Here is a 15,695-nt window from a genome sequence, read left to right as displayed (position 1 = left end):
GGTTTGAATGTTTTTTATAGATGCCAAAATGTTCTAGAAGTTTTTTTGATTTTTTGTTTGTTTTTAGTGCAGCTCCCTAGGATTCCCAGAAGTTGAGACTTTGTGGAAATTCCATACAAACCCACTCAAACCCCTCTCACTCTTTTCCTTCTCTGAAGAATGAAAGATTTCATTGTTAGGGGAAGAGAGTTATTTCATCCATCAAAGAATGCTCAGTCCTAAATAGAACTAAAGCCAGTTTAAAGGTGTTGGGAATTTTTTCCCCCAGTGACTCCAAAAGCTGGGAAGAAGGAAAAAGAAAGTCCAACTTTTTGTTGTTTGAAGTCTCTTCAGTTACTTATGAAGCTCATAATGCAACTATTGTTCTCTTAACTCATTTCTCTAGTTTGGAAAGAAAGCAGTCTTCAAAAAATAATGATAATAATAATTTGGAAAGAAGCCCCACAAAATTTCATTTTAAGAGGTTGATTTACTTCATAATAAATGTCTCTGAATGATTTGGCAGAATGTAATTGTCTAAATAAATTAGAAACTGTCACCTAAAAAAATTAAAATAGGCCATATACTTGCAATTTCTTAAGAATCCAAATTGGAGATGTTTTACCTGGTAAAGTGAGGAAATGCAAACCTTGGAGTTTTAGCCCTGATCACTAGAAAGTAAAGTTTTGCAATTAGTTTGATATGCACAAGAAAATAGTGCTAATTTGATAAAAAAAAATATTCAATAGAGTAAAAGGAAACTCGATCTGAAAACAACTTGAAATGAGTTAAAAACAGAAAATATGAGGTTAAGAAATTAACATATTTGTAACAAGGATTTGGTCTTATTTGCCTTCTCAGTTGTCAAAAGGTAAAGAGAGAGAATACACATCTGAAAATAAAATGTAATTTTAAAATAATAAAAAATTTTAAACGAAGAAAGAAATAAACAGTATCAGAAAGAAAATAAAATACTGAATCAATATAAGGAGAAATGCGAGTCTGGAATTTTCAAGGCATACTCTGGGTTAATCTGAGCCCAAAGAGAGAGAATTAAAATAAAATAACTACAGTATATACTGACAGTATGTAGTTGAAAGTAAACTAAAAGGCAAAGAGAAGTACAGTATATAAAGGCCCTCTTAAAAGCATAAAAATTTTAAAATGCAACCCTGTTTTGATTTCCCCAAAGCAAGAAAATAGAACTTATGATTTTTTTTTTTATCCAAACGGGGATAGCACAAGGTCCTCATTTTTGCCAGCTAGCAGAGTCTCATGGCTAGGTTGAAAGAAAAGTCCAGGATTTCAAAAAAGTTAAGAAAGTTTTAGATCTAATTGATATAAAAATCTGGATATGCTAGTATAAGAACCAGGCCAGGGTGGGAGTTGGGGATATGTAAACACACTACTTTCTTAAGTCTAGACAAGCAACAAAACCATAAATCAGGCCCTGATTTGTAAATTGATGAGGTATAAATTCTCACATAGAACAGTCAACAATCTGCTCACAAGTAGGCTCCAGCTACCTCCAGAAAACTCCTGAATAAGAGGAAAATAAGGAGATTGCTATGCTTCTGTGGAAGCATATCTTAAAATGCCTTTTTTTAAAATTGACTTTTAGTTTACAACATTCCGTTCCACAAACTTTTGAGTTCCAAATTTTCTCCCTCTCTCTCCTCCCCGCCCCCCCAACCCATGGCGGCAGGCAATCCGATATAGGTTCTACAAATACCTTCACATTAAACATTAGTCAAGTTGTAAAGAAGAATTTTAACCAACAGAATGAGCAACAGGAAAGAAGGAACAAAACAAAAAAGAGAGAGAGCAAGTAGTTTGCTTCCATCGGCATTCAGACTCCATATTTCTTTCCCTGGATGTGGATAGCTCTTTCTATCATGACTCTTGGAGTTGTCTTAGAACCTTGCATTGCTGGGAGGAGTCCAATCTGTCAAAGTCAGTCATCACAGATACAATGTATTTGTAATTGTGTACAAGGTTCTGCTGATTCTGCTCCTTTCACTCAGCATCAGTTTATATAAGTCTCTCCAGGTTATTATGAAGTCCATCTGCTCCTCATTTCTTATAGCACAATAGTATTCCATTATCTTCATATACCACAACTTGTTTAGCCAGTCCTCAATTGATGGGCATCCCCTTGATTTCCAATTCTTTGCCACCACAAAAAGAGCTGCTATAAATATTTTTGTGCATATGGGTCCTTTTCCCACCTGTATGATCTCTTTGGGATACAGCCCTAGAAGTGGTATTGCTGGGTCAAAGGGTATGTACATTTTTATATACTTTTGCACATAGTTCCAAATTGCTCTCCAGAATGGGTAGATCAGTTCACAACTCCACCAAAAATGCAATAGTGTTCCAATTTTCCCACATCTTCTCTAGAATTAATCATTTTCCTTTTTTGTCATGTTAGCTAGTTGGACAGGTGAGATGTGGTACCTCAGAGTTGTTTTGATTTGCATTTCTCTAATCAATAGTGATTTAGAGCATTTTTTCATATGATTTTTCATATGATTATAGATATATTTAATTTCTTCCTCTGCCTGTTCATATGCTTTGACCATTTATCAAATACCTTTTTAGTTTCTCTAGAAATATTAAGAAATAATTTTTCTCCAGCCTAAAACCCTTTCTAGACTTCTCCCTTTAGGAAAGTTTGAAAAACAAAAGCTAAGGTCTTCTTTTGAAACGACATAAGGATGATACATATGAACTTAACCCTCCTCTAGATAAAATCATAACTTCAGAAGAGATTACAGCCTAGACCCACCAGAGGTCAATGTCTTCCCTTTCATTCAAGGTTAAAACTTGTATCAGAAGAAGGAACTCTTTTTAGTCCTTTGGGGGAGCAATCCAAGGAATTCAGTAATGACTATTCTAGAATGTTACTGTATTTTAATATTTTATTATCTTTTTCTCATTCAAGAATCCTATAAATGTTACCTCAAATTATCTTACAGCAGAGAGTACAGTTAGAGGACATGGAGAACTACAGTTAAGATATCTCTCTTCTCTCTCAACTAGAAATGAGTTGGACATAGATTAGTTTTAACTTAGATAAGACCATTTTTGGTCGATGAGATTAAATGAAAAAGTTTTTGTTCAGTTGTTCAGTCATGTCTAACCCTTTGTGATTCAATGGGCCCTTGTATGCCAGGCCCTTCTGTCCTCCAGTAACTCCCAAAGTCTATCAAAGCTCATGTTTTTTGCTTCCAGACACTATCCATCCATCTCATCCTCCGCCTTCCCCTTCTCCTTTTACCTTCAATCTTTCCCAGCATCAGGGTCTTTTCCAATGAGTCTTGTCTTCTCATTATGTGGCCAAAGTATTTAGGCTTCAGCTTTAGTAGTTGACCTTCCAGTAAATGGCCTAAATTAATTTATGTAAGTATTGACTGATTTGATCTCCTTGCTGTCCAAGGGATTCTCAAAAGTAATTTCCAGCACCACAGTTCAAAAGCATAGATTCTGCAGTACTCAGCTTTCCTTTTAATACAACTCTCATAGTCATACATTGCCAGTGGAAAAACCACAGCTTTGATTATATGGACCTTTTTCAGCAAGGTGATGTCTCTGTTTTTAGTATTTTGTCCAGATTTGCCATAGCTTTCTTTCCAAGGATCAAGCATCTTTTAATGTCATGGCTACAGTTACCATCTGCAGTGATCTTTGTGCCCAAGAATAAAATCTGACACTGCTTCCATTTCTTCTCTCTCTGTTTGCCAGGAACTAATAGGACCAGTTCCCACAATCTTAGGTTTTTGTTTTTTATGTTATGTTACAAGCCAGCTCTTATTGACTCCTCTTTCACCCTCATGAAGAGGCTTCTTAATTCTTCACTTTCTGTCATCAGAGTGGTATTGTCTGCTTCTCTAAGATGGTTGATATTTTTCCTGGCATTCTTAATTTCAGCTTTACCAAGAAAACCCCATGGATAGTATTAAAATGATAAAAAGAAATGACTTGGGAAGATGAACCCCTCAGTTTGGAAAGTGTCCAATATGCTATTGAAGAACAGTGGAGTGCTAATGAAGTGACTGAGCCAAAGCCAAAAGGACACTCAGCTGCATGTGTGTCTGTAATATAATGCCAAGGAAAGGCAACTTCCCAAGGTTCAAAATACCAGCATAGGTGCTCTCCATTTTATTCAGTGACAAACCAAGAACAGAGAAGATCAAAACATGACATCATTCAAAATACAGCATTTACTAAGTGTGATTAAATAATCTCCAAGTACTACCCCACCCCAGGACCTTCCATTCATTCAATCAATTATAAAGTCCCTGTTCTAAATGTACCTTCATTTAGTCCATCACAAAACCCCTCTTCTCAAATGGAGATTAGTTTCCAATCATAAGTAAAGTACATTTATTTGTTCAACCACAGAACACAAAAAGGTCAAAAGTTCCCCACCCCTGGATCACAATTGAATCTACCCCAGAGTTACATCAAGTTTAAGCACAGCACTTAATACCCAAATGGAGGTCTTTTCTTCATCTTGACAGAGGCAAGTTCTCAGCAATCTTAGTTCCTGGGGAGACAAGGCTTAGCAAGGCCACAAGATACATTGCCAGTCTCTTCATTAATTCATCCTCTGTCTGTAGAACAGTCCTAGAACCCCTGAAAACATTAGCAAAACCCTCTCCCAGGATTTCTGTAAACATACAACAAGAAAATCCTTCTTCAGGGCTTCTGAACCAACAGAAAGGTTCCCAGACCCCTGCAACAACAGCACTGTCCTTCACCAGTGGACAGTATTCACTCTCTGTCTGCAGGACAGTCTCAGGGCTTCTTAACCAAAAGCCAGGTTCCAGGACTTCTTCAACAACAGGACTATCTTTCACCAGTGGACAAATCTGGCAAAACAACATCAAAACAGACAGACAAAGTATCAGCAAAATAGCCATGTCTCCTCAGTCCTTGGCAGCTCAGGGGGCAGGTCTCAAAAGTCCAGGGCAATTCAAAGTGGCCCCCAGCAATTCTCTCAGTCTCTCTCTCTGCCTCCATGAGGTGCTGCTTCCAAAAAGTTCTTCTGCCTCTCTCTTGTGTCTCTCCAAATCTACGTCACCAGCTCCTCCCAGTTCAGGACTTTCTTTTCACATCAACAAGTCCATCCCACAGGTGGGATTAACAAGCTCTGGGTTTTAACACAATCAGTTTGAAAACCAAGCCAATACAGGAGAATCTTTAATTGCCATTACTATCACAGTGTCTGGTGACAAAAGGAAAGTCGGATGCTTGTAAAGACCAATATTGCATGGGAACCTGGAATGTAAGATCTATGAAGCAAAGTAGACTGGGTGTGGTCAAACAGGAGATGGAAAGATTAAACATCTGTATCAGGGATCTTACGTGGATGGGAATGGTTAAATTTAGCTCAAGTGAGCATTATGTCTACTACTATGGGCAAGAATCCTTTAGAAAAATTGGAACTGTCCTTATAGTTAATAAAAGGGTGAAAAAATCAGTACTGGGATACAATGAAAAATGACAGAATTATATCTGTTCAAACCCAAGGCAAATCATTCAACAACATCACAGTAATACAAATCTATGCTCCAATCGCTGATGCTTAAGAGGCCAAAGTTGCTCAGTTCTATGAAACCCTTTAAATAACATCAAAAAAAGATGTCACGTTAATCATAATGGATTGAATGCTAAATGAAAGAGTATATTATTAATATTAATATTTCCCCACATACTAGTAAAGTTATGAATTCCACTTAGAAAAATTCTATTTCTTCTTAAGGAAGTCAGAGCTAGTTTTGAGATTTCTCATAATCTCCTAGTTTAATTTCACAGATTTCTATATACTTGTAGATGGGGAAAAGTAACTGGACTTCATAAAACAAGCTTTGAAACTGAGCAATTGAAAATTTGAATTTAAATGGGTTTGATAAATTAATTGTGGAAGATTATTATTCAAGCATAGCTGACTTGGGCAGCCAAGTGGCAGAATGGATAGAATTCTGGACCTGGAGTCAAGAAGACTGATCTTCCTGAGTTCAAATCCAGCCTCAGACACATTAATTGTGTGACCCTCAGTTCATCATCTGTAAAATGGGGACACACTGGAGAAAGAAATGGCAGACCACTCCAGTATCTTTGCCAAGAAAACCATATGGTCCAGGGGGTCATGAAGGGTCAGAAACAACTGAATTACTGGATAACATCAACATTGACAAATATCAGCTACTATTATGCTGGCAATAAGTTTTGTTTCATATTTAATGTCTTAAATCCATGATTTGGTTTTATGTTAGTATTGTTTCTTTTTTTTTTTTTTTTGGAGGAGGGAGGGCAGGGCAATTGGGGTTAAGTGGCTTGCCCAAGGTCACATGGCCAGTAAGTGTTAAGTGTCTGAGGCTGGATTTGAACTCAGGTCCTCCTGATGCCAGGGCTGATGCTCTATTCACTGCACCATCTAGCTGCCCCTAGTTCTATGTTTCTTGGATTGCGATTTTGGGGAAATAATTGTATTGAAGTCTATTTGTTTGTGGAATGGTACCCAGAGTGTAATGTATTTGTCTCATCTATTAGCTTTTCTTTTGTTCTGAATACTGTGGTTTTATAACTTTGAGCTACCACTTAGATAACATTTGTAAAAAACACATAGCAGAGTGGGTACTATATAAATGTTTAATCCCTCTGCTTTTCCCCTATTTATTAAAAAAGAAATAAGCATTTATTAAATACCTACTGTTAAGCACTGTACTAAGCACTTTTACAAATATTATCTAAGAAATAGCTCAAAGTTATAAAATATTTGGAAACTTTAGGAGTTTACTGATGTCTATGAGCACTAGGAAACTAAAGCAGGAAAGTACTACGACCATTGATGTGCTTTCAATTTTGGTCAAAATTCCTACTAACCCATAACCTGATCTTTATAGATTGACCTCAAATTCTTCCTGAACCCAGGTAGGTCTGCCGACCCTTTTTTACCTAGCTGAATAAAAGCAAAAATGTTTAACTTATTATAACAAGCTTTGTGTTTGGTATAAGCATTTAATTTATTTAATTATGGTGAGGGTGCCCACTATGTTCACTGTTTATTCATTACAAAAAGCATGTGATTCAGTACAAAAAATAGTACCTTAAAGGCTCCATTTCAACAAGTCATCTCCCATCCATACACTGAAATCATTCACTGTTCCTTGAAAGGTAAATAAATACAGGTGAGTCATCGAATGCCTCTGCTTATACAATAATAGCCAGGTGAGGCATAACATGGAACTCTAAGTGCAACAAAGGCGTCAGTCACTATGATGGAGGAGATCCAATAGAGGAACCAAGTTGAAGAGGGAAGGACTGTGGATGATGGGTCTCCAGATGTTCCTGTTTGCAGATGGCATCATACTGAACATTGCAGAGCCTTCTGGAAGAAATCCATAGCCTTGCTACACACAGAGGAAATACCAAAGGCCTGAAAGATATATACTGTCCAGAATTAAATAAAAAGAGAATACTCTGCATTGCCTTCAGGAAACTGCAAGGTTTCATTAATTACCCCTGAGCTCTCTCAGAACTAAAGATCCTACCTTTTTAATGCCAAGTTAGTGTGTAGTTGCAAATCACAGAACACCATAGTCTCCAATAACTTAAAATTAAGTGTGGCACAGAGCAGTGGAGAAGTACATAGTAGCCATAATTAGTTTGTAACATATAACAAATAAGAAACTTCAAAAAAGTTACAGTTACTCTCCCAAACCCTGTGATATTTAATTGCTGGCTGACTGACAACAAACCACTCCTGTTTTCAATTACCTCCTCAACCTTACCCATTCCATTCAGACCACCTCTTTATATTGAGCCTTTGGGAATTCCTCTGTCATTTCTAGCAAGTTCCCTTTCACTGTGAACCTTTAACTTCCCCTCTGGGATCAATGAAAAGTAGGGTATGAGGGAAAATGTAGAGTGCTGGAGAAGATAACTAGGGAGGCAAGATCATGCCAGGGAAGTCAGTTCTTCGAATTCTAGAAAATGGAAACATATACACACAATACACATTATATATACATACATACAGAGACAGAGAAAGAGATAGACAACAAGAGATAGAAATACAGAGATCTATAAAGATATATAGGTAGAGGGGTGGCTAGGTGGCGCAGTGAATAGAGCACAGGCCCTGGCGTCAGGAGGACCTGAGTTCAAATTCGGCCTCAGACTAGCCATGTGACCTTGAGCAAGTAAAAGCAAGTCACTTAACCACAGATGCTCTGCATTCCCCCCTCCAAAAAAAAAGCAAAAAAAAAAAAATAGGTAGAGAGAGATCTATAAAGATATCAACATATAAGCAAGGATTTGCCTTGCTTATATAAAGATATATATGTAACTATCACTATCTAGCTATATCTTTTATGTACACAGTTGTTTGGATGTTGCCTCCCCAATTAGAATATAAGCTCCTTGCCGGCAGGGATTTACCTTGCTTTGTATCCCCAGAGTTTAGCCCAAAAAGAATTTCGATTGACACATCAGATGTCACCATCATTCCATTTTCTTGATCTCCAAACTCTAACATTCTACTATCAAATCAAACCTCCAAAGATTCCATCTCCTATATGAAGAAGAGTCCTCCCAATTTGAACCCCTCATGAACAGCTGCTAGGCAAGCCAGCCTCGCTGAAGCCCGGAGGCACCCTGAGGGAAAGACAGGAAGGTGTGTCAGACAAGTCAAACGATCCCCACCACTCCACATACCCCACTGAAGGCATCCCAGAAACTTACACGCAAGAGCCCTGAGAGGAGCAGCTTCCCTAGACCAGATGGTCAAGCAGACATTTTAGAGGGTAGAATGTGAAGAATGGGGCTGACATCCCTGTCACCACTGATACCGATTGCCAATCAACTGCTATTGACAAGCATGTAAGACCAAGAGCCCTGGAAAATAATGCCCTGAAGGCCACCAGCTATGCTTCCAGCACAGTCCTTGCAGCCCCCACCTCCTAAAAAATCACAGATAATAAAGATTACGAAAAGGAAAGATTTTGTCACTAAAGTCCTTGGCACTTTTGACAGGTTCAACATCAGAAACATATGGATTGGGGTGGCTAGGTGGTGCAGTGAATAGAGCACCAGCCCTGGAGTCAGGAGGACCTGAGTTCAAATCTGGCCTCAGACATTGAACACAAAAACTAGCTGTGTGACCTTGGGCAAGTCACTCAACCCCAATTGCCCTGCCTTCTCCACTCCAAAAAGCAAAAACAAACAACAAAAAAAGAAACATATGGATTTATCAATGTAATTGACATTAAAGAAGATGTATTACTACCTGCTTTGCTTCTAAACCCTGGGTTTTTTCCATTTGAATTGCAGCTAATGCTTCCTATACATGTCTCTCCATTTTTATGAGTTTCCTGAGAACAGGGACTGTCTTATTTTTCTATTTGTATCCCAAACAATTAACACGGTACAAGTGCTTAATAAATGCCTTTTCATTTATTTATCCATTCCCTATGCTTTAGCCCTCTTGAACCTAATCTTCATCCTCATTGTGACCTTTAATCCCTCCATCCCTCAGTATTTTGTTAGGCTATCACTCCTGCTATGACACCACTTTCCTCCTTTCTTTTTTTTTTTTTAACATATAATATTTCATCTTTCCTCAATTACACGTTAAAGCAATTTTTCAACATTTGCTTTTTTTGGTTAAGTTTAGAGTTCCCTCCCTGAGATGGCAAGCAATCAGATATATTTCCTCCTTTCTTAATTTCAATGCTGTAGTTAACCAGTTCAGCATAAAGCTGAACTCTATTCTCAAATCCATAGCTCTCTCATTCTGTTATTGCTTACACCTTGTCAATCCCCAACCCTAATATGCTCCCACCATTTGCAACCTGTGCTCCTGCTTACTTGCTGCTTAACAGAGATATGGGAAATCAACTGAGCTAGCTGGTTATTCATGTTATCTAAACTCAACAGGGCCTTTGATGCAGCAAGGCCATTTTTTTTTTTACCCTAACTGATTCTCTATCCTACTCCCCACAGAAGCTTTTTGAAACCTATTTTCTCTCCTCACACCTCCCACATCTCCTCCCCATGATCCTCTCAGTTAAGGACTTCAGCTCATATTCTATCATAAAAATTGAAGCCATTAACTCTCTCTCCTCCCTTTTTCTCCATCTCAACCCCCCTTGACATAATCTCCCACTCTATCCTCCTTTAGTCTCTGATAATGGAGTGATTCTTACAGGGTCAACCCCTACATGTTCGTTCTCCCCATCTTCTCCAACAGATAGCCCCCCATCATCATCCCTCCCCTTTCTCTAATCTTCAAACTCTCCCTATTTAACAGTTCTTTTCCTATTACCTACAAACATGCTCCAGCCTCCTCCACCCTTACAAAACCTTTACTTGATCCTTACATTCTCTCAAGCTATCATTATCTCTCATCCTTTTCTCAGCTAAAATCCTAGGAAAAGTTGCCTACTCCAATTTGTTCTATTTCCTCTCTCACTCACTTCTCACCCCTTTTGCAATCTGCCTTTCAACCTCATCACGCAAATGAAATTCCTCTCTTCAAAATTACCAGGGATTGGGGTGGCTAGATGGCACCGGCCCTGGAGTCAGGAGGACCTGAGTTAAAATCTGGCCTCAGACATTTAACACAAAAACTAGCTGTGTGGGCAAGTCCTTTAACCCCAATTGCCCTACCTTCCCCCCTCCAAAAAGCAAAAACAAAGAAATTACAGGGATTTCTCAAGTTCCGTATCTGCTGGTCTTTTCCCAGTGCTCATGCTTCTTGACATTTCTGCTGCATTTGACACTATTTACCGCCCTTATCTCCCAGATACTTTCTCTTTTCTGGGTTTTCTTATAAACATCTTCTTGGTTCTCTTCCTGCCTGTCTGAGTTCTCTCAGTCTCCTTTGCTGACTTTTCATCCACATCCCATCCCTGACTGTGCGTGTGCTTCAAGGTTCTGTCCTGGGCCCTCTTCTCTTTGTATACGGTCTCACTGACTTCATCAATTTTCATGAGTTCCATTATTATCTCTATGCAGATGACTTATAGATCTATATGTCTAACCCTAGTCTCAGTCTCAGCCTCAATCTCTGTCTTTGTCTCTCTCCCCCTTCCATTCCTCCATCTCCTTCTCTCATTTCTCTCCACTTTTTCTCTTTTCTTCCCTCTCCCCCTCCAATACCTATTGGACATTTCAAACTGAGTATACTAAAAACATCTCAAACTCAATATACCCAAAATAGAACTCATTATCTTTTTCCACAAACCCAGGCCCTCTTATGAACTTTTTTGTTTCTATTAAGGGCACCACCATTCTTCCAGGCTCCTAGGTTTATAACTTGAGTATTATCTTTAACTTTTTGTCCTTCCATAAATCCTGTCAATGCCAAATCTTACTCTCTTTAACCTCTACAACATATATTGCATCTGTTCCCTGCTCAGTAATCACATGGCCACTATCTTACATCACTCAAATTAGCAAAGCTGACCCCAAAAAGGAAAATGACAACTGTTGGAGGGGCTGCATGAAAAGGGATACATTAATGCACTGTTAGTGGAACTGTGACTTTGTCCAGAAATTCTGGAAAGCAATTTGAAATTATGCTTCTGAAATTATTAAACTGTGCATACCTTTTGGCTTAGAGATACTCTTAGTAGGCCCATAATCCAAGGAGATCAAAGAAAGGGAAGAGATTCCTATGAATAAAAATATTTATAGCAGGGTTTTTTTGTGTGTGTGTGTTTGCAAAGAGCAGGAAACTAAAGGGGGATGCCCATGAATTGCAGAACAGCTGAACAAATTATGGTATATGGATGGTATAGAATACTATTGTTCTATAAGAAATGCAGAAGGGGATAGTTTCAGAGAAATCTGGGAAGACTTATATGAACTGATGCAGCATGAAATGAATAGAACCAGAAAAATAACAGACTATAATAATAACAAGGTAAAAGTAAACAACTTTTGAAAAGCTTCTGTAAGAACTCTGATTAACTCTGGAGGATCTATGATGAAAAATGCTACCCACCTCCTGCCAGAGAAGTATAGACTTGGTTACAGATTTGAAACATACATTTTTTAGATCCTTCTCTGACACCACTAACATTCTGGTTCAATCCCTCATCACTTCATGCCTGGCTTATTGCAATAGCTTTCTGGTTGGCCTCCCTGCCTCAATTTGCTCTTTAACCTAATGTTTCTTTGACCCAGTTGCCCAAATGTTTAAAGTATGGTTTTGAACATGTTACTCTCCTACTCAATAAACTCCAATAACTCTCTATTACCTCAGGATCAAATCTAGAATCCTTTTTTTGGCTTTTAAGCTCTTTATTATCTGACCCCTTCCTACCTTTGCATTCTTCTTATACCTTATTCCTCTTTCCCCCAGCCCTATCACTTCCACTGCCTTGGCATTCTGGCCTCTTTTGTTCCTTCCAAAGTACATTCTATCTCTTGACTCTGGGCATTTTCACTGGCTGCCCTGCATGCCTGGAACTTTTCTTCCTTATCCCTATTTATTGATTTTGCTTCAAGTATCAGCTAAAGTCCCACCTTCTGTAAGAAGTCTTTAATAGGGGCGGTTAGGTGGTGCAGTGAATAGAGTACCGGCCCTGGAGTCAGGAGGCCCTGAGTTCAAATCTGCCCTCAGTCATTTAATACTTACTAGCTATGTGACCTTAGGCAAGTCACTTAACCCCAAATGCCCTCCCCTCCCCCTCCAAAAAAAAAGTCTTTAATAATCCCCCACAATCTTAGTGCTTTACCTCTGAGATTAATTTATCTCATATCTAGTTTGTACATTTTTTTTCCATGTTGTTTCCCTCATTAGACTTTCAACTTCTTTCTCTATATCCCCTGGCTTAGCACATTGCCTGGCACGTAATAGGCACTTAAATGATAGCTAACTCAACTTTGGGACAGCGAGGTGTCACAGTGGCTAGAGTGCCAGACCTAGAATCGAGAAGACTGATCTTCCTGAGTTCAAATCAGGCCTCATACACTTACTAGCTGTGTGACCCTGGGCAAGTCACTTAACTCTGCTTACCTCTGTTTCCTGATCTGTAAAATGAGATGAAGAAGGAAATAACAAACCACTCCAGTGGTTTTAGTCACGACCCCCAAAAGGGTCAGACATGACTAAAACAACCAAATAACCAAAAAACTCAATTTGACTAGAGGAACTCCTGTTCTCTGAACATCACTTATAGAATTAAAGAATGTTAGAATTGACAAGACCATTTAATCTGATTCCTTTGTTTTACAGGTATGGGAAGCAGACGGTGAAATGATATGCCCACAAGGATAGTTTACCTTTTTTGACTCCTTGGTGCAGTGCCTGTGGCCCAGGAATCAGAAATTGTGACTTCTTATGAGTAAATATATGACTTATTAGCTTTACCTTTGCACAGTTTTGGGTGTGTTTCAAGATATCAATGTGCCTCTTAACAATGACCCATCTAGTTAGAATTTTGTCATGCAGAACAAAGTATGACACATGAACATGTTTCCAAAGAAGCTTTCAAATGCATAGGAAGAAATAGATCTGCTGAGCTAGATATAAGGTGTCTGTACTGAAATAAATCAAACTCCTGAGTAGAGAAATAAAGAGTCTTTAATTGAAATAACAGGGTAGCAAACTTGCCAGCCTGGGGAATGGACCCCAGCAGACTCACAGGAAAACATTCTTATACTTTAAGGAGAAAAGGGGGAGGAAGTAGCAAGGTCTGATCATGAGACCCCAGTCACCCTTAGCAATCCTGGCAAGGAAAACCACTTCATTCTGACTGTTTTGCCTTCATGCCATGAATCTCAATGGAGGGGGACAAGGACAAGAGAAACTGAAATCCATCTGAGATACAGTAGGTTCCTTCATAAAGGTGTATGTGTGTGAGAGAGGGACTTATGGTGTGGTTCAGCTCAACCTAATAGGGAGTCAATATCTTAAGAGTAGAAATCTAAGGACATTACTGAAATACTGACAATTACTAGCATCATTTAAAGGACCTTGCAAGTAATATTACATTTACTATTAACAATTTTCTGTCTTTAGCAATTCTTCATGTGTATGTGTGTGTGTGTGTGTGTGTGTGTGTGTGTGTGTGTGTTGTGCTGGAGGGTGGACCAAGAGGGAGAACCAGGGATAAAATCCTGGGCTAGGGTTGGAAATAATGATGGAGGAGAGGAGGGCTGAAGGCATGGGTTGAATGGTGCTGAAAACTGAGGCCCCAGCAGGATCCAGTCCTTACTTCCAGAATCCCTCTGGAGCCTAGGCTGGCCCTACTAAAGGTATCCACCTACATGGTGGGCCTCAGTTTCCTCAACCATGAATGAGAGGTTGGGATTTACGAACTCTGGCTCTACATCTGTGATCTTATGTAATGTCTCCATTCTAAAATAACTTCACCAGGCCTGCCTGAATGCCAGTCATTAAAGTCACTCCTTAGAGACCTTTTGCTTTGTAACTACTAGATAAAGATATTGTGTCACCTGGGAGGGGTAATAGCCACTAATTACAATATTAGTTTCCCAGATTAACCTAATAATTTCTACTTGCCCTAGTCCCGGATGATCCCAAGAGAATGGAACACCTGGTAGGCAAATGTTAGTGGGTGAGAAGAATAAGATCCAAGAGTGGTAACCCTGGACAGGGCTTATGTGGATGTGAATGAAAGAGCTTGAGAAAAGAGCTAATAGAAATTTTGATGACTTTGCAACTTTCCTTAATTAGTCCCTATTCCAAGTAAATTTTGAATTTGTGGAGAAGTGTGAGCTGATTATAAAATGCAGATTCCACTTTCTCAGCCCTGACACTGCCCTTTTCTCAATAATATCTCTACCATGATCACAGGTGCCTGAGAGTAAACTGGCACCTTGGAACTATATTCTCATCTTGTGAGTTGAGTTTTAATTTAAGATATTTAATGGCACAAAAAAAAATCACACTAAAAAGCATGGTGGTTTGTTTTGTTTAGTTTTGTTTTTTGAAAAACTGAGAACAACGAAAAGCCATTTCCTGGAATTAATTTCCTTGCCTTCTCAATTAAAATGTGCCAGAGGCAGCCACTCTGCCTTGCCAGGGATTCTCTGGGCTCTGCAGCTCCCTAGATGTCTCTTTCCAATGCAACATTTTTCAGTGGGAAGAAAAAATTACCTTGAAAAGGTTTTCTTTTATTGATTGTATTACTTATTTTAAAACAAGTTTTTTACCACCATCATTTTCCCCCAGAATTCCTTCTTTCTCTCCCTCCCTGAAACTATTCCAAATAACAAATAGTATTTTTTAAAAGACAAAAAGAAAAAGAAAAAATCAATCTAACTGGTCAGACTGTATAGCTTATTTAATAAATCTATAGAATCTTAGAAGTGTAAACAATCTCAGAGACCACTTAGTCCCTTCTACAGTCAACTTCCACTGGAAACCTCTAGTGATAAGGAGCTTGCTACCACCAGTCAAAGGTGGCCACTATATTTTGGGGGGGGGCAGTTTTGATTATCCTGGAGTGTTTCTTATGATGAGTAGATTTATAGTAGATCTATTCACTTAAATTGCATCATATTAGAAAGAGTAGAGGAAGCAACAGGATTAGGAACTAAAACCAAAGACTTCAGTCAAACATCCATTGAGACTAATAAGTGCATGGCATATTGCTGGGGGGGGGGGGCGCGACGTTTAGACAGGGACTATAAGACTTGGGGTTAACATAGAGGTGGAACTATTGCAAACAGCA

Source organism: Petaurus breviceps, unplaced genomic scaffold, assembly GCF_028583685.1.
Source record: "Petaurus breviceps papuanus isolate PSGF00001 unplaced genomic scaffold, PetGlider_PUasm1.0 175, whole genome shotgun sequence".
Taxonomy (NCBI): domain Eukaryota; kingdom Metazoa; phylum Chordata; class Mammalia; order Diprotodontia; family Petauridae; genus Petaurus; species Petaurus breviceps.
Note: the sequence above shows the minus strand (reverse complement) of the source record.